The sequence below is a fragment of the Macaca mulatta genome, chromosome 2, assembly GCF_049350105.2.
Source record: "Macaca mulatta isolate MMU2019108-1 chromosome 2, T2T-MMU8v2.0, whole genome shotgun sequence".
In the NCBI taxonomy this organism is placed as follows: domain Eukaryota; kingdom Metazoa; phylum Chordata; class Mammalia; order Primates; family Cercopithecidae; genus Macaca; species Macaca mulatta.
The window spans coordinates 59343126-59368331 of NC_133407.1; the positions used below are offsets into that span (position 1 = coordinate 59343126).

At 40.0% G+C, this 25206-nt stretch overlaps 1 protein-coding gene and 1 pseudogene across 3 annotated transcripts in view; one reads left to right on the forward strand and one right to left on the reverse strand.

Annotated features, from left to right (window-relative positions):
- The window catches only part of KCNAB1 (potassium voltage-gated channel subfamily A regulatory beta subunit 1), a 420197-nt gene that overhangs the window by 41017 nt on the left and 353974 nt on the right, over positions 1-25206 (forward strand). The gene's annotated exons all lie outside the window — the stretch shown is intronic.
- LOC106997058 (U5 small nuclear ribonucleoprotein 40 kDa protein pseudogene) lies at positions 20289-21750 on the reverse strand (annotated as a pseudogene).

The following is a 25206-nucleotide window of genomic DNA, read 5'->3' on the forward strand; positions in this document are numbered from 1 at the left end:
CCTACATATGTCCACCACTCCCTCTAATGATTGAGTCTGGAGGGCACAGATGTTTGATGAGCTAATGTTGTGGTAAACTCATGGTAGTGAAGATTCCAGGTGTCATCTGGAAATTGGGAATGACACTACTCTACTGCTACCTAGTTGTGTGTTGTTTCTATTTCTGGAGCTTTGTGTCTTATTCTTAGCTCTCTTCTTGCTTTAAAACTCGGACTTCTTAGGGGTAGGGGAATATTTTCCTCTATTAATCTATGTACCAAGTGGTTTGTTCTGCTTAGTCACATGACTAAAATGAGCAGAAATCTTATCTAACTAAAAGTAAGAAGAGAAACTGACTTTAAATGATATTTAATTTAGCAAGGAAAGTAATGCATTTTTAATAAGGAACACATTAAAAACTCATAAAGTATTTTATTTATAAGGAGGTTAGCCTCCGCTTGCCCATTGTTCCAATAAATACCATTAAGTTCCATCAACTCTTCAGTAAGTACAATTATACAAATGCCACATTTCAGTTTGCATTTGATTATGGCAGTGCCCCTCCACATACATTCTTTGTATACAAAGACTAAGTACACAGAATTTTAGAATCTGAGGAGATATTAGGAATAATTTTGCATGCCCCATCCCCCTAACTAATTTTACAAATAAGTTTTCTGAGGCTTGAAGAGGTTAAGCAGCCTGCTAACAGTCACATAGATGGTTTGCTACCCTAGTTAACAAGTTCAACAAGTGGCCTAAGACTAGAAGAGAATTTGATGTAGAGGAAACAGCATGTCTGAAGGCCCAAGAGGTAGGGAACCAAGGTGATGGTAATAAGCACAAGTAGAGACAGGCAGATCCAGACTAAATGCTTGTTTTAAGTCTTGCTAGGTGAGTGACTATACCATTTAAGTATCCTTTATGAATATTGACTTGTTTGCATCAGAAGTAGAAATAACAATACCTATCCCATAGGGTTTGGAGAAGATTAAATAATAGAACGACTATAAAACACATAATATAGTAGGAGCTCAGGAGCGGGTAGCCACTCTTCTCCATCTCCTCCTCCTCCTCCTCTTTCTCCTTGCTCTCATCCCACCCCTCAACCCTTCTGGTGAAGAGAGTGTTAGAAGATGAGGTTAAGAGGCAGGGAAGAAAGAGATCAGTGGAGGTCTTCGAAGCTGGCCATGAGAAACTGTTGAAGGATTCTTAGGTAAGAAGTGACAAGATCAAACTACCGTCCAAAAAAGATAATACTGGAAGATCTGTGCATAGGAAACTGATAGGAAGTGATTTGAATAATCTAGGTGAGAGAGCTTGAAGATGAGTAACAGCAGTAGAATGGAAAGGAGAGGAAAGCATGGATCGAGAGACATAGGGGAAGTTAAATTAGCAGGATATGTTTTGCATAGCTTTGTTCACTGCATTCTGACTTTCGTTTTCACACGTACATTAAGAGGTTGTCTAGAAGGGAAAATGCTCATTGATCTAATTAGGCCTGGAGGTAGTCACTGTGGCATGAAGGAAGGAGGTGGAAGGGCAGAACTCTGCAGCAACTGTAGCTGCTTTTGGCTCTTATGTCTTTAAAATGCTTCTACAGAATCACTTAAATCATCCTCTTATTCTCATTCACATGAAAGGAAATCTCAGAGAGAGCCCTTGAACTAGAAAATCTTTTCTTTCTTTTCTGACTTTAAAGCAACTCCTTAAACCACTCCATTTCTGAGGCAATTATCTCTTCACTACAATTTATTAACTGAGAGTAACCTCAAATCCTTTACTTTTAAGTAGCGCAAAACCTTCCTCCAAGGCTGTGTCTGCCCTTTAAGACGTATTAAAGGGCCCAGTGGGGGTAGGCCTGGCCCCTGGGGGTGCTCACCAAATCCTGTGGATCAACTGCATTACCTCCTTGCCTCCATCATTCACCGTGTACTTCCTTTTAAAAGCCCTGTGGTCTTTACCACGTTTGTTTTTCTTATTTCACAATGGTTTTAATGACTCCTTTTATTGATGACCTAACTGAAAGATGGAATAATTTGTTCACACACACAAACCACTCCCATCCAGCCCCCAACACTCCAGAGGACTGATGTCAAGAAAAAGAATGTAGTTATCTGACATTTGTGATAGGCTCAGCTAACAGGGAGTTTCCCCTCACTCTTCCTCATTCCATTACATGCGATTTTAGATCTAATTAGTAATTCAGTTTTGTTCATATTTTCTTTTTGAATATAGATAGCTGTCTATATATTTTTAAAATATTTTAATTCTACCCGCATATGGGTTTCTGCATAATCTGTGAAGGCTGGTCCACATAAGCAAAGTATTTGTGACTTTACACTTTACATAAAATAACTGGTTTTTGACTTGTCTACAAAATACTTATGTATGTGAGCTCAGATGAAAATGAAGAATTATTGACAAGGCATCTTAATTTTTATCCATACAGCATGTTTTGCTTACATTAAAAACAAAACCAAAACCGAAAACTACTCATATAACATTCTTAAATATGATGCGGTTTTGAATTTTTTGGTCTAGATATTGAAAGCATTCTAAGAATTCACAAGACTTTAGAATAAACATTCAGAACACTGTGCGTGGGATGCCTGATTTTTAGGATTGGGCACATAACAGCCTTTGAAGAACTCACATCTGAAATGCTTTCATACTTGAAATCATAGAATGGCTTTCTAAACATTGCCTATGGCCATATTGAATAGAAAGCATTTAGGACATATTTATACTGGATTTTTTTTTTTAATTTTTAGCAAGGAGTACAGAGAAAATGGTAGCAATATCACTATACCTGTTTATTTTTTGTGCATTATGTGAATCTGATGTTTCTTCCCATTTTAGATCTGTCAATTATAATGATTTTGACCACCTGCTATGTGGAAAATATTCTGCTAGACACAAGTTAAGACTAACTAGGTCTCAGAACAGAACCTTCCATTAATTAGTTGCCTTCAGTCTCCTTACTCCTGATGGTCTTGAGAGAACAGTTGTCTTATTTTCACTGTATGTTCAGCTGGATTTTGAGGTTGGAGAGAATCACAGATGTTATTAAGAAATGGAGTTTCTTGCTTAAAAAGGATAAAGTGGCTGCTAGCATCTCTTATAGACCTGTGATGTCTATGAAATTCCTTCAGATATTTTCTACTGATGACTCAAAGTGAGGCCATTTGCCAGCCAGCATCATGACATCTTCAGTAACTCTTACATTTGGTTATTTTTTTAAAAAACACCAAAGAGCTTGACCCTGGGACAGCCTGGGGAGAAATCTGCCCACCCTGCTGGCTCCAAATGCATGAAAACCACTCTTCACCTCCTTCATTTGATTAGCTGCTTCAAATTTACACCGAAGGAAGCAAAAATCCCCATTGACTCGATACTTGCTTTAAACTAAAATAAGATCAGAAAAACAGGGGAGACCATTTCACAAAGCCAATTATATAATTCACAAGACTTTGGTGCTCTGAAGTCCGTAACTAATTGCAGAGGAATTATAATTAGGTAGTTTAGAAAATTACTTTTAAAACTCAAGTTTAGGTGTGGTTTATTGAACAGTACTTGAAAGTAAGATTCACACTATGCTATCCTATATGGTAGCCACTAGTCACATGGAGCTAATTTAAATTAACATAATAGTAAATTAAAAATTCAGTTCCTCAGTGGCATTACCCATATTTCAAGTGCTCAATACCCATATGAGGCTAGTGGCTACTGTGCTGGACAGTGCAGATATAAAACAGCCTCATCATCCAATAAACGAGATGGGGATTATAAAATACAACTCAAGGCAAAAATCTCAGATTCAGCATCCTTAAGGTTGTCTTTGTTTTATGGAATTTTTTTTTTAGGTTTCCCAGTGAGCTATGGCACTTAAAAAATGCCACATAGTCCCCTTACCTTGAGTCATGCCAGGCAGTGGGACCTCTGGTTGTTACCCAATGTCAACCTCACGGTAAATGTGTAGGAGTTATGATCAATAAGAATCAGATTACTACCTGTCAGTGCAGTTGAGTTAGTAACTTGTAAATAAAACTCAGTTATGGGAAAGATGTCAGGACATACCTACCTCACCAAAAAACATTTTGATGTATACTCTTCTGTGTATTCAGCTATTATTCAAGTTACTGAGAAACATCATAGTCTTGGTGATTAAATTCCTACAATGAGCATATTCCTGGCGCCAGCTGAATCTTACGATAAGAGATATATGAATTTTGTCTTTGTTCTTGTTGATTCATTTCCAGCCATAACCTTTTGCTGGGTGTAAACACAGATGAAGTAGCACTTTTAAGTCAACTTTTATCTTGTTAATTCATTACCCTTTGTGGCAATGGCAAACTTTGTACAGAATTATAAATCAAGTCCAAATGTTGCACGGATGCCATGGCATGAAGATTCATTTAGTGTGGATACAACCTTGATGATCTACAAGGTGATTCATTGCTTTTTATCCTGTCTTCCAACTGAGGAGTTGGATGCTGGTGCGTACTAATGTACAGAAGTTAATGCTAGGTATCAAGACTGCAAAGTCTTGCATATTATCCTTCTTAGTCCTAACTGTTTCTCAACCCACTGGCTACAGGGAGTGGTGCCTTTCAGAATCAATTACGTAAACACAGTGAATTAATCTGGGTAATATGAAGAATGACTTGCCCTCCCTTCTCCCCTCTGCCTGTTGATGGTTTGCGTAACTTTACAGTTTAGATGTGACTAAATAAGAAAGGCAGAAAATGTAAGGTGAATGCTTGAGAGAATAAGAGAGCATTATACCTTTCAAAGTACTTTCACAATATATTAAACCCCATTTGATCCTCACATCATTCTGTATACAAGCAGAGAAGGTTTTAGATGTTACAAATGAGGCCACTGTCTTGAGAAGAATTGATCATTTTTCCATCAGTGTCCCATTGGCTTCATTCCTCCCTACGTGCCCCTGTTTTTAATTATTTGTGTGCATGACCATCTCTTTCACTAGACTTGAAGCTGCCTGCAGGGAGAGACCACGTTCTTTTTGAATAAGAAAACAAAAAACAATTTGTTTTCCTGGCAAATAGTGTGATGCCTGGTGCATCAGCTATTTATTTGCCCGGAAGAAAGGCAAATGTAACACAAAAGATCTATAAAGGAATTATGATGTTTGTTCAGGGAGAAAAACTTGCTGGATTTTGTTAGTTTGGGTGTTTTCCCTGCCCAAAATGAGAAAGATGTTGTTTAGCCTGGTCTGGGCCTCAGTACCAGTGATGGAGATCTAGGGCTCAGGACTCTTTTTACAATATGTTTCTCATTAAAACTTTCTCTTCTTTTTATACCACTGTGCTTTATTTTAAGACACTCCATCTCTTTTTGTAGTCAGCCCAGCAAAAGGGAAAATAAATTTTACTTGCATTCAGAATGGAAATGGATTACAAGTGCTTAAATAGGAAGAATTGAAAAGCTGTACTGCTGTTTACATTTTTGTTCCTGGGGATGATGTCTAAAATGCTTTTGATGTTGAAAGAAGATCCTAATGAAAGCAAGTAAGTGAGTAGAGCATTATAACTGCCATGTAAACTAGACTATAAACAGAAATGGAGTGGTGAGTTTGCTGCTCACTGACGGACCCAGGCCTGTGATATTGTGTGTGGTCAGTGGATGTGCAGTTTGCAGACCTGCACCAAAGGTCTTGCTCTGTGCTCAGCCTGGCAATTTGAGAGAAGAGGGAGGCAGAGCTTAGATGACCAAAGCAGAGGAGACTGAAGAAGGGAGGAGTCTTCACAATCAGCATTACTGTGTTTCATATATTGAGTCAATACCCCTAACTACTAAAATATAGCATGAAGTTTTACTCCATTGATCAACACCTTAATTTGCTTACAAATCTTTTATATTACATTGCCTTTCTTTTCTAAGCAAATGATGTTTTGTTATAGTTAATGTTTTAATTTGTATTTATCTTTAACATTATATCTGTATTGTGGCTTTATTCCCTTTTGTTCTTCTGAGCTATCCTGGTTTTTCTTTTCAGTGTAAATAATTAGTTATCACTTTTCAAATGTAAATGATTAATTCTCACCATTTTGATCTCCTTGAACTGGGGACTTGTTTACTGTGTTCTCACAAGGGCTCCTCTCCCTTCTTGTTGGATCACAAAGTAGGTCCTGGGAGGTGTGTAAGGGATTCTAAGGCTGTGCTTATGTGCAAAAGAAAGCCTTTTGCGATGTTGGGAACTGAGGTGTGTGAATCACCTGATTTCTGGCTGGAGCTTGGGCCCCTCATTTTTTCCATGTTCAGATGTTCAGTGAACATTTATATATTACAAGAGAAAGAGAGAAATGGCCTTACTTAATATGCCATGATCAACAGCAGAAGTAAGGAGAAAGACTAATGACTCAGATGATATGCTGGGCTTTACTGTTAAGTGTAGTGTTGAAAATAATTCTCAGTGTCATGCCATGGGTGCATGTGCTGCCTCATCTGCAGCACATCTCTTTTTTCTGAAAGTCCCAAGGTCTGTGGAGGCACACGCTCAGTTTTTAGTACATAAAAAGGCTCTAGAAATCTTATCTTTTAAAAGGAACAGGGGAGCAGAGGATGCATTTGAAAACAAACAGTAATATAAGGACCTATAAAGAAACTGTGTAATAGTACTAGAGAGATACTAACAAATTAAGATTGACCACGCAATCCCAAAATAAATGTAAACATGTTATTTTTATCATTGTGCTAGAAAAATTAAAAAAAATATATATATATATACACACACAGGCAATATATGGTATACTTTAAAACAGTCCTTCGTGAAAATCAGCAAGATCCCTGTGCTTCTTATATGGGTTTAAATCTTTTAAAGCATATCCAGATTTCATCTGTTAGCTGCAAACATTTTCTTTGCTTTTGTGGTAATAACACTATTGTACAGACTGTTTCAACTAAATTTCTAGTGGAACAGGTAGATAGAGAGAATGTATGGAGTGAATAAATTGGACAACAATTTTATGATAAGGGATTGTATTCCATTTAAGCATCTCCCCTTCTAATAAAATTTTCCTAGATGACTGGGCTTTTTAAAAATTATTATTATACTTTAAGTTCTAGGGTACATGTGCACAACGTGCAGGTTTGTTACATATGTATATATGTCCCATGTTGGTGTGCTGCACCCATTAACTCGTCATTTACATTAGGTATATCTCCTAATACTATCCCTCCCCCCTACACCCTCCCCACAATAGGACCTGGTGTGTGATGTTCCCCTTCCTGTGTCCAAGTGATCTCATTGTTCAGTTCCCACCCATGAGTGAGAACATGCGGTATTTGGTTTTCTGTTCTTGCAATAGTTTGCTGAGAATGATGGTTTCCAGCTGCATCCATGTCCCTACAAAGGACACGAACTCATCCTTTTTTATGGCTGTATAGTATTCCATGATGTATATGTGCCACATTTTCTTAATCCAGTCTGTCACTGATGGACATTTGGGTTGTTTCCGAGTCTTTGCTGTTGTGAATAGTGCCGCAATAAACATACATGTGCATGTGTCTTTATAGCAGCATGACTTATAATCCTTTGGGTATATCCCCAGTAATGGGATGGCTGGGTCAAATGGTATTTCTAGTTCTAGATCCTTGAGGAATCGCCACACTGTTTTCCACAATGGTTGAACTAGTTTACAGTCCCACCAACAGTGTAAAAGTGTTCCTATTTCTCCACATCCTCTCCAGCATATGTTGTTTCCTGATTTTTTAATGATCGCCATTCTAACTGGTGTGAGGTGGTATCTCATTGTGGTTTTGATTTGCATTTCTCTGATGGCAAGCGAGGATGAGCATTTTTTCATGTGTCTGTTGGCTGTGTGACTGTCTTCTTTTGAGAAGTGTCTGTTCATATCCTTTGCCAAAACCCTAGAAGAAAACCTAGGTAATACCATTCAGGACATAGTCATGGGCGAGGACTTCATGTCTAAAACACCAAAAGCAACGACAACAAAAGCCAAAATTGACAAATGGGATCTAATTAAACTAAAGAGCTTTTGCACAGCAAAAGAAACTACCATCAGAGTGAACAGGCAACCTACAGAATGGGAGAAAATTTTTGCAGTCTACTAATCTGACAAAGGGCTAATATCTAGAACCTATAAAGAACTCAATCAAATTTACAAGAAAAAAACAAACAACCCCATCAAAAAGTGGGCAAATGGTTGGGCTTTTCATGTAACATTTGTGAAGGCTTTTTAGGATTTGTAGGAACCGGTTTATGTTTATAATGGTTTAGTGTGGCAGGAAATTTGAAGTCATCCTGGACATAGGCACCTCTCGGTTGTGCTAGACTGTCCCTGAAGGGCAACAAGTCTCCATCCCTGACCAGTGCTGCTCTAGAAGTCCAGCACCCTACTCTGGCCCCAACAAGGCAGAGTCCATGGGACCCCAGGGATGTGCCCAGCTATCTGCATCCCCTTTCTGCACCACCATGTCTACATACCCAGAATCCTGGTATTCCCTCACTGAATGACTTATACAGCCTCTTTAGATCTCTTCCTCTTAGAGTGGACAATGCCCCAGACCACAGGTGGCCAAGCTTGAGGGTGTAGATGTGTGGGCTGGTATGTCTATCAGATGGTGGCGTGTGAGACTTTTTGCGAGGGCCGAAGGAGTAGGGAATGGAAAAGGAGGGGATTCCATCTACAGTTATGAGGCATGAGCTGGTCCCCAAGCCACACCGACTACATGACAGTGGCAATACGGTTATTGTTATGATCAAATCACTTCTGGAAATTTCTGAAATAACCTCTGGGAAGCAACAGCACTACTATTTTAAGCAAGAACATTGGGTTTCTTTTTTTAACAGATAAGCTTTCTCTGAAGATGACCTAAAACAAACCCCAAGGGTGTTTTGTGCTATGACAACATCAATAGAATAAAAATACCATTTTTAAAGGTGCTTACTTTGAAGAAAAACTCACTGAAATATACAAAATATGTGTTTATTGAAAACGAAACAGCCAGTTTCAACAAACTTTTTGACAACAACAACAACAAAAATAAGTGGAGATTGAGATCAAATTATAAGATTTTTGTAGTATACGGTGATACGGGGTAGGATATTCAGCCAAGAGTCAGAAAAACCGTGCTTTAGTTCTAGCATTTTCATGGAGCAGCTGAGTTATTTGGGGCACAGCCTCTTAGGATCTCATTTTTGATATCTATTAAATGAGAGGGGTTGGACAGAATGCTCTCTAGACTTTCTTATATGTTTGAAAGTCCTGGGTTGGGCATGGTGGCTCATGCCTATAATCCCAGCATTTTGGGAGGCTGAGGTGCATGGACTGCTTAAGCGCAGGAGTTAGAGACCGGCCTGGGCAACACGGTGAAACTCTGTCTCTACAAAACATACCAGAATTAGCCAAGTGTGGTGGTGCACACCTGTTGTCTGAGCTACTTAGGAGACTGAGGTGGGAGGATAGCATGAACCCGGGATGTGGAGGATAGTATGAAGTTGCAGTGAACTGAGATCATGCCACTACACTCCAGCCTGGGAAAAAGAGTGTGATTCTGTCCCTCCACTCCATCCCCCAAAAAGTAAGTCCTGAATATATAAAAACCATGTTCTCTATTAGCTATACAGCATATAAAGTATCTATCGAACCGAAGATACTATCAATTGAAGGGTGCACCATTAATTTGTGTACTGTTAAGAAAGAGACACACTGCCTATTATCATTTAAAGAGACAACAATAAGAATACTGTTTTAAAATTTTAAAAATTTAGAAGACTGTAAGAAGCATTCCAGTTTAGATGTGTGTAAATATAAAGAAGTATATCTTAGAGTCTCTAATACATAGTGATTATTATTTTATTCATCTAAATATTTTTCACAGAGTCTTGCACAGTACGTACCATATCTAATAAAAATCTATGTATTCATTCAACAAATGAATATAAATTTGGTCCTTATTATATGTTAAGCAATACAACATGGATACATCAAAATGTACTGAATAATGGAATTTTAGAAGTATTTTTGCAACATCAACGTGCACATGAAGCTAGTGATGCTGTTGAGAAATCAGCTCAAGAAAACAATGAAATGTTTCTATTTAGGACAGCAGAATTATCAAAAACTTGATCTCTAATGTAGACATTTGCTCCAAAGAAATTTGTACTGAGAAATGGGAGGTAGATAAACAAGAGTCTCAGATCAGTTTCTTAGTCATCCAGGGACTTCTGTTACTTCTTTCACATTCTGTAAAGATCTTGTTGAAAGAACCACTTCTTGCCTCCATGACTCTGATGAAGATGTTCTTTCAGCTGTAATTTCTTTTCCAGTAGAAATAAGGCAAGGGATGACTTTTCTAAGAACACTTTGATACTATATCATATGAAATAATTTTATATAATTTATTATTGTAATTTACTGTTAAATTGATTTTTTTACATTTAAGAAATCTTCATATCATCCACTTGTATCTAATAGTATCCTAAGACATAAATAAGCTCCTAAAAGCAACATTTTTAAAGGAATATTTCCCTGATAAGCTCTCCCTCACAGTCAGAATCTTGAGTGCAGCAAATGACAAATAAAGCTCATTTAGCCTCAATATCTTTATCTACAGGGGATATTATGCTGAAGACCTTAGGAAAATGGCAAAATAATGAGTTGAAATGCTTGAGCTCAATCTATATAATGGAAACCATACGCAATGTTATGTAGTGATTTTAAGCCTAATTATATACAACAGTGATGTTTGGACCCTCCTCAGGAAGGAACTGGCAAGAAGTGTAGTCCGGAATGACTGAGAGAACAGTTTTTGTTCTTGTTCTCTTTGGATTTCCCTTCTTGAGCTGTTCTTGCCTTATGGACTATCTGGGTATTTCTATTTGGTCTTTAATATGGCTTGGCATTTATTTGATTCTTCTCTCTTTCCTTCTTTATTAGTCTTGCTAGTGGTCTATTTTGTTGATCTTTTCAAAAAACCAGTTTCTGGATTCATTGATGTTTTGAAGAGTTTTTTTGTCCGTATCTTCTTCAGTTCTGCTTGATCTTACTTATTTCTTGCCTTCTGTTAGCTTTTGAGTGTGTTTGCTCTTGCTTCTCTAGTTCTTTTAATTGTGATGTTAAGGTGACGATTTTAGATCTTTCCTGCTTTCTCTTGTGGGCATTTAGTGCTGTAAATTTCCCTCTACACACTGCTTTAAATGTGTCCCAGAGATTCTGGTATGTTGTGTCTTTGTTCTCATTGGTTTCAAAGAACATCTTTATTTCTGCCTTCATTTTGTTATTTACCCAGTAGTCATGCAAGAGCAGGTTGCTCAACTTCCATGTAGTTGTGCGGTTTTGAGGGAGTTTCTTAATCCTGAGTTCTAATTTGATTGCACTGTGGTCTGAGACACAGTTTGTTATGATTTCTGTTCTTTTGCATTTGCTGAGGAATGCTTTACTTCCAAATATGTGGTCAATTTTGGAATAAGTGTGATGTGGTGCTGAGAAGAATGTATATTCTGTTGATTTGGGGTGGAGAGTTCTGTAGATGTCTATTAGGTCTGCTTGGTGCAGAGCTGAGTTCAATTCCTGGATATCATTTTTAACTTTCTCTCTCGTTGATCTGTCTAAAATGTTGACAGTGGGGTGTTAGAGTCTCCCATTATTATTGTGTGGGAGTCCAAGACTCTTTGTAGGTCTCTAAGGACTTACTTGATGAATCTGGGTGTTCCTGTATTGGGTGCATATACAGTTAGGATAGTTAGCTCTTCTTGTTGAATTGATCCCTTTACCATTATGTAATGGCCTTCTTTGTCTCTTTTGATCTTTTTTGCTTTGAAGTCTGTTTTATCAGAGACTAGGATTGCAACCCCTGCTTCTTTTTGTTTTCCATTTGCTTGGTAGATCTTCCTCCATCCCTTTATTTTGAGCCGATATGTGTCCCTGCAAGTGAGATGGATCTCCTGAATACAGTACACTGATGAGTCTTGACTCTTTATCCAATTTGGCAGTCTGTGTCTTTGAATTGGGGCATTTAGCCCATTTACATTTAAGGTTAATAAAAAATGATAAAGGGGATATCACTACAGATCCTACAGAAATACAAACTACCATCAGAGAATACTATAAACACCTCTGTGAAAATAAACTAGAACACCTAGAAGAAATGGATAAATTCCTGAACACATACACCCTCCAAGACTAAACCAGGAAGAAGTTGAATCACTGAATAGACCAATAATAGGCTCTGAAATTGAGACAATAATTAATAGCCTACCAACCAAAAAAAGTCCAGGACCAGACAGAAGCACAGCCTAATTCTACCAGAGTTACAAAGAGGAGCTGGTACCATTCCTTCTGAAGCTATTCCAATCAATAGAAAAAGAGGGACTCCTCCCTAACTCATTTTATGAGGCTAGCATCATCCTGATACCAAGGCCTGGCAGAGACACAACAAAAAAAAGAGAATTTTAGACCAATATCCCTGATGAACATCGATGCAAAAATCCTCAATAAAATACTGGCAAACCGAATCCAGCAGCACATCAAAAAGCTTATCCACCATGATCAAGTTGGCTTCATCCCTAGGATGCAAGGCTGGTTCAACATGTGCAATCAATAAACCTAATCCATCATGTAAACAGAACCAAAGACAAAAACGCATGATTATCTCAATAGACACAGAAAAGACCTTCGACAAAATTCAAAAGCCCTTAATGCTAAAAACTCCCAATAACTAGGTATTGATGGGATGTATCTCAAAATAATAAGAGCTATTTATGACAGACCCACAGTCAATATCATACTGAATGGGCAAAAACTGGAAGCATTCCCTTTGAAAACTGGCACAAGACAGGGATGCCCTCTCTCACCACTCCTATTCAACATAGTGTTGGACATTCTGGCCAGGCCAATCAGGCAGGAGAAAGAAATAAAGGTATTCAATTAGGAAAAGAGGAAGTCAAATTGTCCCTGTTTGTGGATGACATGATTGTATATTTAGAAAACCCCATCATCTCAGCTCAAAATCTCCTTAAGCTGATAAGCAACTTCATCAAAGTCTCAGGATACAAAATCAATGTGCAAAAATCACAAGCATTCCTATATACCAATAACAGACAAACAGAGAGCCAAATCACGAGTGAACTCCCATTCACAAATGCTTCAAAGAGAATAGAATACCTAGGAATCCAACTGACAAGAAATGTTAAGGGCCTCTTCAAGGAGAACTGCAAACCACTGCTCAGTGAAATAAAAGAGAACACAAACAAATGGAAGAACATTCCATGCTCATGGATAGGAAGAATCAATATTGTGAAAGTGGCCATACTGCCCAAGATAATTTATAGATTCAATGCCATCCCCATTAAGCTACCAATGACTTTATTCACAGAATTGGAAAAAAACTACTTTAAAGTTCATATGGAACCAAAAAAGAGCCCACATTGCCAAGACAATCCTAAGCAAAAAGATCAAAGCTGGAGGCATCATGCTACCTGAGTTCAAACTATACTACAAGGCTACAGTAACCAAAACAGCATGGTATTGGTACCAAAACAGAGATACAGACCAATGGAACAGAACAGAGCCCTCAGAAATAATACCATACATCTACAACCATCTGATCTTTGACAAACCTGATAAAAACAAGAAATGGGGGAAAGGATTCCCTATTTAATAAATGGTGCTAGGAAACCTGGCTAGCCATATGTAGAAAGCTGAAACTGGATCCCTTCCTTACACCTTATACAAAAATTAATTCAAGATGGATTAAAGACTTCAATGTTAGACCTAATACCACAAAAAACCCTAGAAGAAAACCTAGGTAATACCTTTCGGGACATAGGCATGGGCAAGGACTTCATGACTAAAACACCAAAAGCAATGGCAACACAAGCCAAAATAGACAAATGGGATCTAATTAAACTAAAGAGCTTCTGCACAGCAAAAGAATCTACAATCAGAGTGAACAGGCAACCTACAGAATGGGAGAAAATTTTTGCAATCTACCCATCTGACAAAGGGCTAATATCCAGAATCTACAAAGAACTCAAACAAATTTACAAGAAAAAATCAAACAACTCCATCAAAAAGCTGGGGAAGGATACGAGCAGACACTTCTCAAAAGAAGACATTTATGCAGCCAACAGACACATGAAAAAATGCTCATCATCACTGGCCATCAGAGAAATGCAAATCAAACTCCAAATGAGATACCATCTCACACCAGTTAGAATGGTGATCATTAAAAAGTCAGGAAACAACAGGTGCTGGAGAGGATGTGGAGAAATAGGAACACTTTTACACTGTTGATTGGACTATAAACCAGTTCAACCATTGTGGAAGACAGTGTGGCGATTCCTCAAGGACCTAGAACTAGAAATACCATTTGACCCAGTGATCCCATTACTGGGTACATACCCAAAGCATTATAAATCATGGTAGTATAAAGACACATGCACACATATGTTTATTGCGGCAGTATTCACAATAGCAAAGACTTGGAACCAACCCAAATGTCCATCGATGATAGACTGGATTAAGAAAATGTGGCACGTATATACCATGGAATACTATGCAGCCATAAAAAGGGATGAGTTAATGTCCTTTGTAGGAACATGGATGAAGCTGGAAACCATCATTCTGAGCAAACTATTGCAAGGACAGAAAACCAAACACCGCATGTTCTCACTCATAGGTGGGAACTGAACCATGAGAACACTTGGACACAGGAAGGGGAACATCACACACTGGGGCCTGTTGTGGGTGGGGCGAGGAGGGAGGGATAGCATTAGGAGAAATACCTAATGTAAATGACGAGTTAATGGGTGCAGCACAGCAACATGTCACATGTATACATATGTAACAAACCTGCACATTGTGCACATGTACCCCAGAACTTAAAGTATAATTAAAAAAAAATATGGTTTGACTCTGTGTCCTCACCCATATCTGATGTGGAATTGTAGTCCTCATATGTTGAAGGTGGGTTGTGATGGGAGGTGATTGGATCATGGGAGTGGTTTCTGATAGTCAGCACCATCCCCCTAGTGCTGTCTTGTGATAGAGTTCTCATGAGATCGGACATTTTGAAAGTATGTGGTGCTTCCCCCGCTTGCTCTCTTTCTCTCCTGCTCCACCATGGTAAGATGTGCTTGCTTTCCCTTCGCCTTCTGCTATGATTGTACGTTTCCTGCAGCCTCCCTAGCCATGCAGAACTGTGAGTCAATTAAACCTCATTTCTTTATAAATTAGCCAGCTTCAGATAGTTCTTTATAGCAGTGTGAAAATGGACTAATACAGTCTTCTTGCAGTTTCTGTTCAAAGTTCATTTTAAGTACAGTGCCCTGATCAATCATATTCCCAAAGAGGCCCTTCTTCCCTCTGCTGCCCAAGGATACTCATCCTGAGACTGACTTTTCTCTGGGCTCAGAAGGCCTCCCAGCTTCCTGTTTCTCTTTGGTCCAAGCATATTGTGTTTTCTGATCAGCTGAATCTCTTCTCCAAACTGGGAAGAAGAGAGAGGAATTAGGATCAATTGAACAATTTGTCCCTGTGGGGCCAATCGTCATGGGTTTCCCTTCCTAAGGAATTTTTTTTTTTTTTTTTTTTTTACTAAGTGCAACATTTCCCTGAAAATGTGACTTTACCTATTCTTATGGTTTTATGAAGTCATAGAGAAAGCAACAACTGCAATTATTGGCATTCTGGCTCCTACTGTGGTTGATACCTACAATTTCTGTTGCAAAGGATACTTGTCCAAGAATACTTGGAACTACATCTGATACAGCTTGGAGGTACATGTCATTAGTTGCAAATTGCCAAGTCCTGTTTAAGCCACAAAACGAAGTGTCATCATGGCCGTGCTCCAGAAAGGGCAAATATGGATTTTTGGTATGGTAGCTACTATCCATCAATCAGCTGTTTGTTATTTGGAAATTGCTGATGACAATTGTATCCAAACTTTGCCACCTGTTTTGCAGTGCACAGTTTAGCCTAGTTCTACCATTCACTACAATTCATGGGTTACATATAACAATATTCAGCCTCTCCTTGGTTTCCAACATGCTCCGGTTAACCATATTGCTCCCAACTTCTGTCTCATGTCATTACTTGGCATGCACACCCCAAACATTGAGTCCTATTGGAATAAATGTAAAGCAAAGTGCAAGACCACAAGAGGAGTTTATCATACGTTGGACTTACATATGGCCAAATTTATGTGGTGTGATTGATTTGGAAATGTTTTCAATTCCCTTTTGCTGCACATAGCAGAACAATCTCCTGTTAACTAATACGATGTTTTGACTGTTGGTTTTAGTATGTTTTGATATAAATATCCAAGGACAGATCTTTCAGTTGAATACATCTGAGAAACAAATTGTTCAATTGATCCAGGAATTACATACACTGCTCTTTGGGGGTGAGTTGGCTTTTACCCAATTGTGTATGTCTACCTTTGTGTGAGCTACACAAGGATAAGAATTTATAGTTGATTAAGTATGTTGCTGAAGACCATTTCTGTCAACTCTGAGCACCAGATCATAGTTAGAAACTTCACACATACACACACACACACGCACACACACACACACACTTAAATCAGTTCCCATTTGTATCATTTGGACCTGTATTGCCCCTTGCAGGAACATCCATTGTAAGAGTGAGAATAGTCTATATTGGTTTCTTTCTTCTATAAATGTCATTGAATAATTGCTTTCCTGAAGAATCCTAATCCATATGACTACATTTTAAACACAAATTTCTCCCCAGTGGTCCTTTGGCCATGGAGAAATTAGCATTAACTATAAAGCAGAGTGCTTGAAAGAATTTCCTTGAGGGAAATTGGGATAGCAAGTGAGAAAGAGATTTATACTTTTCATTTAGCGGCAATATGTTCTTTATCCAATTTTACAACATTAGGACCATTAAAGGGCAGGAATGTGAAATATGTCCTCTCTGAAGACAGTTCTTCATATTTGTATAATGTTTTCTGCTTTAAGAAGCCAGTCGCAAGAAAGAGTCCAATGTGAACGTACTGTGCTGTTCAAAGTGTTTATTTCGAGGGCTCTTCATTTCCCCTACACCCTCCAGAGAGTTAAAACACTACAGGGCCTCTAATCTCTACCTACATAACCGTGTTCTTTGGACAGTCAGTTTCTGAAATTTCTTTTCAAATCAGTGACAAAAATGCCTAGCCTATTAGTGGATTCCATTTTGTAAGCTTATTTTTACAAATCACAGACTTCTCTAGTATCTTTGTAATTATTCAATCTGACCAAGTGATTTCTGGTAGTAAAATGTATTTGAGGCTGTGTATATCAGCCAGGGGTGTTCTTTAATGAGAAATCTTATCACACACACCTTCTGAATACATTTCAACTGCACACAAGACTGGGTTTTGTATTTCTTGGCAATATGCCAAGAAAAATCTCTAGGAACAAGGCTAGCATTTGATGCCTAGTGGATTCACACATAAACCTGACAATTTTCTTTGGATCTCTACTCATCAGAAGCTGTTATTAAACCAGATACTATGAGCAAACACACTCTTAAGTCCCTCTGGGTGGGGGTGTGTGTGACAGACAGAGGGACAGCAGAGTTCCGTAACAGAATTTTGAAGCCTTGCCCTTCTGCGTAATTCAAATGGCTTTTTTTGTTTGTTTGTTTGTTTTGAGAGAGAGTCTTGCTTTGTTGTCCAGGCTGGAATGCCATGGTGCAATCTCAGCTCACTGCAACCTCCGCCTCCCACGCTCAAGCAATTCTCATGCCTCAGCTTCCTGAGTAGCGGGGATTACAGGTGCCTGCCACCACGCCCGGCTAATTTTTGTATTTTTTGTGGAGACAGGGTTTTGCCATGTTGGCTGGGCTGGTCTCAAATTCCTGACCTCAAGCAATCCACCCTCCTCGGCCTTCAAAAATGCTGGGATTATAGGCGTGAGCCAGCACATCTGGCCATCAAACGGCATTTTTCAAAAGGGAATGAGGATGGTGACGTGATTTGTTACTTATTCCCAGGTCAGTGGTTAGTGGCAAGTGGCCACTGAGAGTAGACAGGGGCCTTTCTAGGTAATCAGAGGTAGTCAGCGTGAAGTCACAGAGTAGACAAGACAAGGGGATAAAACCTTAGGCCAAAGGACCGAGATAGGACCTGGAAAGTCCCAGGGGAATACTGGAGGCTGAGAACGCTCTCTGAGCTGGGTTTTGCTAGCCATGGAGAGATCCCAGGGCATCTAATGCCTTTTAAGCTAGAGCAGTTCCAATCTACCCACGTGGCCTCACACAACTTTGCCAATGCCTCTGGATGTAAAGGTCCTTCTGTCATCGGGCAGTTTCTTTCAGAAGCTAGTGTGCGTATTTTATTCACTTGTGGACCTTAAACATTTTGCTTCTAGGGAAAGACATGTAAGGCTCATCGACAGCACCTGGCAAGTGTTTAGAAAAGGCTTCTCCTCTGGAGAGAAAGAAAAGCCTGGAAGAAGATCTGAGTGTCGGATGCCTCAATTCACTGCCGTCAATATCTAAGAGGGGCGGGGACCCTGGTTACAAGGCCCTGCCACAAAATCTGTCAGTTGGGTAGAAATTGACTCAGCATTTTTCTTCGTAACAAGCTCAGCCCTGATTTCACTCTCAGGGCAACAGAACCATCATCAAGATGGCCGGTGAGATAACCAGGGTGTTTCTGAGATGAGGGAGTGAGGGTGTAATAAGACAATGGGAAGAAGAGGGTCTAAAAAACACAAAAAAAATTCAATGTCTGGAAGTGAAACTCTTCCTAGCTTTAACTAATTAGTTATAAATGTTAAACACGCTGGAAATGGGTTATGAATCATTCAGGTAATAAGAGCAATTACTGTCCAGCTGTCAGTAGAAAAGAAAATAGCATAGTTCATCTGGATTTTACTTCCAGGTCTATCCAACTGTCAGTGGGAGTCTCAGTTTAAGGGAGTCCCTTAACCTCTCTAGGGACCTCAGTTTCCCCATCTTTAAAAGACAGCATTAATTCTAAGTTTCATCCAGTTTTATTAACACTATGTAACCAAAAAAAAAAAATGCAACAAATCGTATGCGATGGTTAATTTTATATGTCAACTTGACAGGGCCACAGGGTGCCCAGATGTTTGTTTCAATGTTATTTCTGGGTGTGTCTGTAAGGGTGTTTCCAATGAGATCAGCATTTGTACCAGAGGACTGTGTAAACCAGACTGCCCTTCCTGATGTGAGTGGCCATCATCCAATCAGTTGAGGACCTGAATAGAACAAAAGATGGAGGAAGGCAGAATTCACTCTCTTTGTCCAATTGATTGAGCTGGGACGTTGGCCTTCTGCCCTCAGACAGTGACATGTACCATTGGCTCTCCTGGTCCTCAGGCCTTCAGACTCGGACTGGAACTACACCACCAACTTTCCTGGGTCTCCAGTTTGCAGACTACTGATTATGGGACTTTTAAGCCTCCATAATCATAGGAACAAATTCCTTCTAATGATCTCTTTATATTTATCTCCTATTAGTTCTGGTTCTCTAGAGAACTCTGACTAATACATTATACATTTGGGGACAAAGATACTGCTCAAGGCTAGCCTTCTTATCTCCAATTTTACTCAAAATAATTTTAGGAACTAAACACTTGGTATTTTCTCTCTTTGTTCCCTTCAAGTAATAATTAACTTTTAGTGTTTTGTTCTTGGGTAGGAATTAGAAACATTATGTAGCTGACAGAGGGCTACATGCCGAGCTTATAAGGAGGAGCTGCTTTCTGCAGTCAGTTTCTTGATGAGAATTCAGCAGGAGGAGCTCTTTAGCTGTGTGAACAGTCAGTCATCAGAAGGGTAGGTAGTTAGCAAGATCTATGGTATTCAGCAAAATAAAACTCTCCCAGCAGAGAATGCCATGCTTCTTTACTCATTAAGGAATGGGTGCGCCCTTCCCTGACACCCTGACTGTTCCAGCCTATAGTCGAAGTATCAATGGGAAATCAGGGATCCATACCTGCCAAGTCCTTTTTTAGGTCTCTTTTTAAAAGCTGGTGAGCTACCCCTATACGTCAGAGTGCCTGAGGTCGAGAAGAGCTGGAGGGGCTGATATTTAGCCAACGTGGTTGCTTCCACTGACCCTTTTGTTCTCATAGCAGCCCAGCCTCCCATCAGGAGGCATGGAGCCCCACCAATGCAGGGGTCTAAAAAGGCACCAGGAAGACTGGGCTTGGGCTGCCAATGAGGGGGCATCTGTCAGTGAGCTTCCACTTTTAGAAGATATGGCAGCTTCTAGCTAACTTTACCAGATGCTTGTTGTTGAACTCTTCCTCAAGTCTGCAAGTGGAATTCTTCAGAGAAACATGGTGTTTCCCTGGCTGCCACAATATTTATTTATTTACCTACTCAACTATTTGACGGAGAACGTCACAGGGCTTAGAGTGGTCTCAGCCAAATTGTCAGTTCATGAGGCTTCTGATCTGTTGCAGTGAGTTTGGATTTTTACCCTTCAGGACTGTCTTCGACAGAAAACAGAGGTGCTTTGGGTTTGTTTGTTTGTTTGTTTTTAAGGCTTTTAATACAAAATCACAGAGAAATACAGAAAGAAAATATCATACAAGCCAATTACTAAAAAAAAAAAAAAAAAATCCCAACCAGCAAATTTGTCACATTGGTCAGGCATTACAAAACAGGATAGAAGAAAAAGAAAAAATAAAATAAAACACTCCCTGAAATCTGGCAGGTGGATTTTAGAGGCCACGGGGAGCTTGCCTTAGTCATCCTGGTGAAATGGGATAGCAGTGGTTTTCGGAATATGGCCAACGCCTCCTCTGTTTCTTGCCAGTAATGGTCATCTGAAGGGAGGGTACTAGCCTGGGCAACAAACATTTGATGTCACTTATGCAGTCTGAGGTCTCAAAGACAAGTAGCCTTGGAGTCTTCCATTCCATATCACACACAGTCTCGATGCTGTCACTCGATGCTGAGATAATGATGGGCTAGTCAGGGTGGAAAGCAACTTCACTGATGGAGCCAGCATGGCCAGGCAGCTTATACAATATTCTTCTGCTTGTGGTATCCCACACATACACAAACCTGTCGGCTGAGCTAGCTGCTATTTTGCTTCCATCAGGTGACCAAGAACATCTTAGAAGGTTCTTTTCAAAGTTGTACACATTTCCTTGAAATATCTTTACACACCTCTCTTTGGGGGCAAATGGCCAGACATCCCAGACAAGAACTGTATTATCCATTGCATTGGACAAGAGACAAGAGCCTTCAGAACTTAAGCTCAGGCCAGTCACTGAATCTGCATGGCCTGTCATGGTGTACATTAGTTTGTTCTGGTGCAGGTCCCAGACCTTGATATCATTGTCTATTCCACAAGAAATAATCTGATCACTTGGGTCACTGGGGGTCACAGCTAACACCTGGTACATGTTCCGAAATGTTTGGATGGCTGCTTTCTTCCAGACGTCCCAAAACTTAACTGCCATCGTCACTGCTAGTGCAAACAAGCTGGCTAGATAACAGGAATTCACAAAAGAAGTATGTCCCTTTAGCCTTTTAACCCTCTTGCCTGTTTCGCTATCCCACACAGCCACAGTTTTATCTGTGGATGCTGAGAAGAGCATACTGCCATCTGTGTTGTTGTGCAGTTCCATCACTGCTCCACTGTGTCCTTTCAGTATGGCAGAGTTATCACAGTCACCATATACATTCCACGACAATATCAGTCGGTCAAATCCTGCAGATGGATAGGTGGATCCGTTGGGGTGGAACTTGAAGAAGTATACTTCCCCTTCATGTCCAGAGAGCAGCATGATTGGGGCTTGAAGGGAGGAACACCAGCAAAGCTCCCGGCTTGGCCTGCTTCTGCCCCGCTCCAGGGCCCGACCCCGCCCCTCCCAACAGCAACTCATGCCGCTGCCGCTTGACTGGGACCAGCGGTAACTCTGGGCCCCTACGCTTCTGCTGTTCTATCACGGCGGCAACTGGATGGTGCTTTGGGTTTTTGAGGCCCACCTGCCTCCATTTTTGTGCCATTTCCTCCGTGGAGATCTCCCATCCCTCAATGCACAGGGTTCCTGTAGTCCCTGTGTCCCTTCCCCATCCTTCATATCTGCTTGCAGCTACTCCACAGCTTTTTGGAGGCAATATGATGACTTCAACTTTATTGTGTGTGACAATGACTTCTGTTGTTTCTCCAGGGACATCTGCATTTGAATAGTACAAAATCCGTTAACCCACAAAGCAATTTCAGGCAAAAGTTTGGGAGGAAACTGGGGAGTTCTTTTTTTTTTTTTTTTAAATTTATTTATTATTATTTTTATACTTTAAGTTCTAGGGTACATGTGCATAACGTGCAGGTTTGTTACATATGTATACTTGTGCCATGTTGCTGTGCTGCACCCATCAACTCGTCAGCACCCATCAACTCGTCATTTACATCAGGTATAACTCCCAATGCAATCCCTGCCCCCTCCCCCCTCCCCATGATAGGCCCCGGTGTGTGATGTTCCCCTTCCCGAGTCCAAGTGATCTCATTGTTCAGTTCCCACCTATGAGTGAGAATATGCGGTGTTTGGTTTTCTGTTCTTGTGATAGTTTGCTAAGAATGATGGTTTCCAGCTGCATCCATGTCCCTACAAAGGACACAAACTCATCTTTTTTTATGGCTGCATAGTATTCCATGGTGTATATGTACCACATTTTCTTAATCCAGTCTGTCACTGATGGACATTTGGGTTGATTCCAAGTCTTTGCTATTGTGAATAGTGCTGCAATAAACATACGTATGCATGTGTCTTTATAGCAGCATGATTTATAATCCTTTGGGTATATACCCAGTAATGGGATGACTGGGTCATATGGTACATCTAGTTCTAGATCCTTGAGGAATCGCCATACTGTGAGGAAACTGGGGAGTTCTTATAGAGTGGGGCTCATACCACATCTCTCCAATCACGTTATGTGGGGTTCTAACCCTGAGTCACACCTGGCCAATCCTGCTCACTATACCGAGACACTTCTTAAAATTGCCTGGGAAATAGCTAATGCAAATTTGAACTTATCGTTATAATTAATTAATTAATTATTATTATTATTATTTTTTGAGACGGAGTCTCGCTCTGTCACCCAGGCTGGAGTGCAGTGGCACGATCTCGGCTCACAGCAAGCTCCGCCTCCCAGGTTCACGCCATTCTCCTGCCTCAACCTCCCGAGTAGTTGGGACTACAGGCCACCGCGCCTGGCTAATTCTTTTGTATTTTTAGTAGAGACGGGGTTTCACCATGTTAGCCGGGAAAGTCTTGATCTCCTGACCTCGTGATCTGCCCTCCTTAGCCTCCCAAAGTGCTGGGATTACAGGTGTGAGCCACCGCGCCCGGCCGGTTTTAATTTTTTTGAGCATTTGTCAAAAGCCATGGATCCTCTTCCCATTTGAATGTACACATGTATACCTTTTTTTTTTTTTTTGCGACGGAGTCTTGCCACGTCGCCCAGGCTGGAGTGCAATGGCACAGTCTCGGCTCACTGCCACCTCCGCCTGTCTAGTTCAAACGATTCTCCTTCCTCCGCCTCCTGAGCAACTGGGATTATAGGTGCCCGCCACCAGGCCCAGATAATTTTTGTATTTTTAGTAGAGACGGGGTTTCACCATGTTGGCCAGGCTGGTCTCAAACTCCCGACCTCATGATCCACCCAAAGCGCTGGGATTACAGGTGTGAGCCGCCGCACCCGGCCCATATCCAAATTTTACATACAATTTTAGGAAGGGTCACCAGACTTCCTAGAGCTATTCTTGGGATCCCAGGTAAAGAAAGTTTGGTATATGAAGTAAGGAGACCTGGATTCAAGTTTCCACTGTGATTTGAGGCAAGCTTTCCGTGTTCCTGTGAACCAGCTTTCTTGCCTGTAAAAGGAAAACCGTAGACTCTATCAGTGGTTTTCAACTAGACATAAAACTGCAGGAATATATTGACCCTCACACTCATTTAGAAACTGGGGTTGAGAACTATGAGGCAAGGAGACCTCTCCCATGACCTTTGGCTCCAGCATTCTTTGATTCTGAGGTTTTGCTCCAGAAATCCCCACAAACTTGAGAAGGCACTCTTTCTACCCCTAGTGGGGAAAAGAGAAGATGTTGCACAACAGAGATGCTCATAAAGCCTGACTTCACCTTTCTTTCCACTCTGCTCCATTGTTTCATGGGAGAAAGTGGCAGAAAGGGAGTAGAGCCCTTTTCAGTAGAGAATTCTGAAAAGTAATTCTCTTTTCGTTAAGAGTCCATCGGATTGGGGGAGGATTTATCTATTCAACCTTGAAAGGATAGAGAATCTAATTCATCTTTATTTTTTGAGAACCTACTTGGCATATGGTAGGTACAGAATAAATGTGTTTTTTTACTTAATAAAATTATTTATCAAGATTTATTATTATGATTTTTTAACTAAGTAATTGTAATGAGCATCTGCTTCTCCACTCTGGTGATTCTTTGAGAATCACCAATATAATATTATATAAGGTTTTATTTTTCCTGAAGTCATTGAAATAGATATGAATTTATTGATGAATTGAAATTCAAGGAATATTTACTAAGCTTTCATTTTGTGCTTGACACAGTATTTTCAAAATAGTAAAGATTTAAGAAAAGGGTTTACAGTTCCATGCTAATACTATACATATATGTAAATACTACTTCTGAAACAAAATTATAGTCCATTTATACTTTTTCTTCCCATTCCAGAAGGGGGGGATATAAAATTGTATAAAATTAAAAACAATTAAAAAATATTCTTTATTATTCCCTAGTTTGGAACCGACCCCACCCCCCCGCGTTCTTCTGGTTAACTACTCTTGTTATGTCACGTGGAAGGACCCAGCCACATGCACGTGTTTTGGGTCGGGGAAGCCGCCCATTTTGGACTCCCTCAGAAGGCATCTGTCACGGAGCTGAGCTAGCTTCACTAACAGCTTTATCTTCCTGTCTACCATTGCATGAAATGACTCTGTAAAGTACAGTTCTGGCTGCATGCAATGAGGGGTAACCCCAGCACCAAAGGTGATGATAGAATGGACTGAAAGTGATGAGATTACATATTGCTCTGTCAATGCTGTTGCTCAAAACTATTCTCGCTCAGGAAAAGATTGAATTGCTTCAAATACTGAACTTCTCCCTTAGAAAATGTATAATTGACTGAGTATAAAGAAAATACTTTTCATTTATGACCATAGTTATGTTTTTAATGTAAATCATCCTAGTATAGTAATATTAATAAAT